Here is a 5,762-nt window from a genome sequence, read left to right on the forward strand (position 1 = left end):
TGCAACTGATTTGATCTTCGAGAGGGGTCAGAAATCATAAGGACCACAGTTTTTAAACAGTGTAAAAAATGTAAGCTTAGGCCTCTGTCATTTTGTGGGGCTGACACAAAATAGGCACACAGAAATAAATTTTTCGTTACTTTTATATTTGAGCTATTTTATGTCCAGAAACGTATATGTAAATATATTATGTAACTTGTATAGATAAATATTCCACTGTGGAGAGATGGGTTAACTGACAACAAGATATGTGTCTACTCTGGTTAAAATAGGTCATTACCTTTTTTAAACTAAAAAAAAAAACTGTCCCTGGTAAAATATCAAATAAATGACTCAAAACTAAATGATTAACACTAATTTATTTACTTCAAAGTCAGTATATAAAAAATCTAATCCCCATTCACACGCGGAACCAATGATAGTGGTTTAAAAAAAGTAAAGCCCTGCGGGACAATAATACAGCGACGCCAAAATGCACGTATTTCCGGCCAGCTCAGCGTACGGAGGAGTGTTGTGGAGCTGTAATCCAGACACAGAGATTTAACAGCTGTTAACCGCTTCATATACATCTGCTGTGGGTACATTTTACATTTTAGCGAAATGGTGCTGCTGACAATGATCGCGCGTCTGGCGGACGGACTGCCGCTGGCCGCTTCAATGCAGGAGGACGAGCAGGTAAGAACTCAGTGATATCGGTGTGTTTTATCATTTACTTTAGGCCTATGCGTACTGTAAGCGTAATAAATCAAAGAACAATATCTTGAAAACATTACGTTTACATCTAAAAGTGTCTAGTTATCTGGAATTTGTAATCCACAACAGCAAAATACTGCTTTAATCTGGCCTTTATAAGCTCAAAATGCTGTAATTAGACGTCTGTCGGAGTATTTACATTAATTTGAAATGCTTTATTTGGAATCTAACAGCGTAGTAAATCTTGAGCTATTATATTTTTCTCCATATCGTTTATTCTCGGTGTGAAGATGTAATTGGCCATACACAGAGGGGCTTCATTAGATGGATTCGCATCATTTTGATCAGATACAGCGCCCTCTTCTGTCATGATTTGAACTCACACCATATTCTTCCCACCATACTATATTTAATCCAATCGTTTTTTAATAAACGGATTAAAAACGCAAACAAATCAGTAACATCATTTAAAAAATATTAGAATAAAAAATATATTTTTAATATCACGTCAAATTATTTGTACAAATGTCTGAATTTTAATGCCATGCAACTTGAATTATTCACAAATTCTTTCCACACTGTGAACTCTAGAGAAAAATCATCATTGATAAAAGCTTCTGCTAAATGAATAAATGTAATGTAAATTTGTTTGCAACATTACCCCAAACTATCCATGTTTTAATCTGAGTATATTCAATAACCTGATGCAAGCAATATAGAGGAATAAATATACAATTAAAAATAAATGTATAACATTTAAAAAAAATGGCTGTATTCAAAGGAAGAGTTCACTGAAAAAGGTTGTCATAAACTCACCTTTGTGTTGTATGATGACTCTCCTGTGTAACACAGAATGAGGGTTGTAAATATTTTTGTAAATAACATGCTACATTTTTCTCTGTACATTGAAAGCATACAGTGATCTGTCAAGGTCCACAAAGGCCCCAAATGATTCTAATGGTACATTCCATAATGGCTATACTCATAAGATAACTCTGTGTGAGGAAGAGAGCAACATTAACATGTTAAGTGTGCTTTGTTGAAATATTGTACAAATATTGCACAGTCAAGACAATATATTTCTTCCATATTTACCATAAAGAATGAATATGTGATTATGACTCTGTAACTTCTCTTTCAGCTGAACTGATGCAAAACATCTTGATAACTATCTCCTATGTTTAATTTTTTTGATGCTAAAACATTGTGTTGATGTTTAGAGGATCAAGACAAAGTTTGGGGCTTTGGTAGATTTGAAAGATGTAAAGCAAAAAGCTTCCATAGAGTTACTCCGAAAGTGTTAATGTGACTAATAGGTTTCCCAGCCGTTTTATTACCTTTACAACAGTCTCTTGATTTAGGTCTAACATCTCTACGTTTCCTCCTTTCATGCTGCCATGAAGGGAAGTGAAAAGGTTTGTTCACCTTTAGCTTTGTAAAATCCCTCTGAATAGGACTGAGTCAAATGTAGCCGGTAAGAGTGACTGTGTTTTATCTAATAATTTGCACTTTGTTCTCAGATGGGTCGAGATCTCCAGCATTAATCAGAGCCAAGCCAAGCAGCTCTTCCGCAAATTAAATGAACAGAGTCAAACCGATGCACTTTAGAGCTGGACAATGGCCTTTCAGTAAGTTTACTGCACACTACAGCTAAAATCATAAAATAATTTGATCATAAGAAGCTGAGTTTTTTTCATTTCGAGATCACATTAAATTTTTAGTTCTAGTTTAACACACAAACTATGTGATTGATTTGAAACGCGTGGCTAAATAAATATTTCTATCTCACCTTTCTTCAAAGCTACGTCATAGAGAAAGGCGTTTGCTATTTGGTGCTCTGTGAGGCCGGGTTTCCTAAAAAAGCTAGCCTTTGCTTATCTCGAAGATCTGCAAGCAGAGTTTCATGAAACAGCATGGCAAGAAGGTGCCCACGGTCTCCCAGGCCCTACTCCTTCATCGAGTTTGGTAAGAGCCCTCACTGTAACCAGAGCTTCATTTACTCCCCATCAAATGTCAAGCTTGTAATTCTGTTTTATTACCTGTCCAAAGATACATATATTCAGAAGACCAAAAAGTCATACATCGACAGCAGAGCACGCAGGAACCTGAGCAACATCAACACAGAGCTACAGGATGTACAGAGGATCATGGTGGCCAACATTGAAGAAGTCCTGCAAAGAGGGGAGGCCTTGTCTGGTAAATACATCTTGTGAACCTTTTTTCTCTCCTTTTTTTTTATTTTTAACAGATGTGTAACCTCTATTTTGGAGGCATTTAAAATGCAATATTTAATCAAAGCTCCATGTTTTTAATTTATTTTAAAAGTGTAAATTGAAATGCTCTGTAAAACAATAATATGCTTTTAATAGCTTTAATGACAACATCAACAAAAGTTTAGATTAATAAAAATGCAAATGTATAAATGGGGCTCTAAAATCAAGTGAAAGTCCAATTTTTTTTTGTGCATTACCGTTCTGTTTTTTTTTTTCAGCAAGGGCTCATTAAATAAACAAAACAACTGTTTTCAGAATTGATTATAATAAAAAAAAAAATTACCGGGTATTTAACACCAAATCATCATAATCAAGCACATTTCTAAAGGCATGATTTCTGAAGGATCATGAGACATTAAAGACTAGTAGTGACTGCTAAAAAAAATAATCTTTTCCATTACAGAAATGGAATACATTAAAAAAAATTATAGAAATAGAAAACTGTTATTTTAAGTTGTGATAACATTTCACTGTTTTACCTACCGTATTTTCCGGACTGTAAGTCGCACCTTTTTCATGGTTTTGGCTGGTCCTGCGACTTATAGTCAGGTGCGACTTATTTATCAAAATTAATTTAGAACCATTAACCGAGAGAAAAACATTACCGTCTCAGCCGCCAGAGGGCGCTCTATGCTGCCCAGTGCTCCTAGGGTCTACACTGAAGACATAGAGCGCCCTCTCGCAGCTCTAGACGGTAATGTTTTCTCTTAGTTCTTGGTTCTACATAAATGCGACTTATAGTCCAGTGCGACATATAAAAGGTTTTTTTTTTCTCGTCATGATGTATTTTGGACTGATGCGACTTATACTCAGTTGTGACTTATAGTCCGAATAATATGCTATATTTCTAATCCAATAAATGCAGCCTTGGTGTGTGAAAGACTTCTTTCAAAAGCACTGAAAACAACTTGCAAAATTTCAGCTTTTTTCTCTTCATTTCTTCACGTTTTTTCCTCAGCATTGGACTCGAAGGCCAGCAACTTGTCCAGCCTGTCCAAGAAATACAGAAGTGACGCTAAGTACCTGAACACTCGCTCCACGTACGCTAAGCTAGCTGCGGGTGGCGTCTTCTTCATCATGTTGATCGTATACATACGCTTCTGGTGGCTGTGAAGTATGGGATGTGCGGAGGGAAGAAAAGCTACAGGTGAAAAGCAGACGGACTCTCACAAAACGACAAGTTCCCGTTGTGTTTTAAAGTTACAGCTTGTTCTGAAAGACTGTTGGATCTGGCAGTTTCCCTCCTAACAGGCTGTCGAGTCCCTAGCATGATCCTCACTGGAATCTGTTTTATGAACTACACGGAAGTTTGTCTACACTTGTTTGGAATGTGAATGAAAGAGATAAAGTGTGTTTTCCTGTATACTGTACGTCTTTGTAAAATCCCTCCATTCATGGAAATGAATCTTATATACTGTATAACAGTATACCATAAAGCAGCAGTGCATCCCAAAAAAGGTGAACTGATAATTCATTAACAGAAGTATGTTAATTCAGATTTGTAGTTTTAGCACATTGTGGGTTGGATTGCTTCCACTGAACACTTAATGCTCCTCATGCTATATGGCTGTTAGGTAAGGTTACCTTCCATCCAGGAGAGTTAATGTAAAATGAGCTTGTGGGTCAGCTGTATTAGTAAAGCTGTGGTCCCCACAATGATATGCACAAAATTAGTAACTGTACTGACTGCCCATTTAGGCTTTTATATATAAACCAGATATTCAAGAATTCAACTTGTAGCTCTTAAAGCCTTATAAAAGGGAGTGGTTTATTAAGTCTTAGTTTGAATTAGTTTCAAATGTACATTTGTGTCGCATTTAGACCAAACAGATATTTTGGCATTTTGGATTGTTTTCTTCGTGCAGAAGTTGCCCAGCAAACAGCACTCGCACTGCAGCGAGGAGACTCGCCGTCGTGACCGGCTGTTACTCAGTCCAGACCCGATCATTGAATCTAGTGTTGTGGGAGAGTGGTGGCCTGCCACTTTTTCAAGAAGCAGAGATTTAGGTCAAATGCAGGCCAGTGCAGTATAGAAATACATACATCTGTATCTGTGGTCCTGCTTCTTGCATGGTTGCAGATATGATATATGACCTGGGTTCCAACGGCTTTCTCTTTCAGTGTTTACATTAATCTGTATTTTACATGCATTGAAGAATTTAACCCACAGTAACCAACCAGACATCCACGTACCAACTGGATAAAGCTAAAATGCCCCTCAGGATAGAGTTTGTTGGTCTCACCTAACCTACAAAATAAATAAAATGATTCAAACTACGTTTTTATTTGCTTTTACCTGTTTTTACAGTTCACACTGACATGTTTTTATGATATAGATATAGATATAGATATATAGAGCGAGAGAGAGATTAGTATATGTCTTACTACAAGGTCACTGTCAATCTTACCTACAGAAATGGTATCACTGGCCTTTGGCTTTTTGGGTTTTCATTTCCAAAGCAGTCCTTTTTTTGTTTGTTTTATGTCATTTAACATGCATGTTAATTAGAATTATGGTTGAAGAGCATGAACTGATAACATAGATGGGAATGTCTAATGCTAAAGGTACAGTTCACCCCAAAATTAAAATTCTGTTATTAATTGCTCACCCTCTATTCGTTTCAAACCCATTAGACCTTAGTCTCATCTTTGGAACACAAATTAAGACAATATATTTGATTCATTCCGACATCTTTTTGACACTCCCATAGACAGCAAGGGTACTGCCACGATCAAGGTCCTGAAACGTAGTAAGGGCATCAGTAAAATAGTGTGACATCAGTAGTTCAACTGTAA

General features: G+C 36.5%; 1 pseudogene; it reads left to right on the plus strand.

Annotated features, from left to right (window-relative positions):
- The first annotated feature begins 481 nt into the window (after nucleotides 1-481).
- On the plus strand, nucleotides 482-5,243 carry LOC113107997 (vesicle-trafficking protein SEC22b-B-like; annotated as a pseudogene).
- Nucleotides 5,244-5,762: the final 519 nt, after the last annotated feature.

This window comes from Carassius auratus, chromosome 8 (assembly GCF_003368295.1).
Source record: "Carassius auratus strain Wakin chromosome 8, ASM336829v1, whole genome shotgun sequence".
NCBI lineage: Eukaryota > Metazoa > Chordata > Actinopteri > Cypriniformes > Cyprinidae > Carassius > Carassius auratus.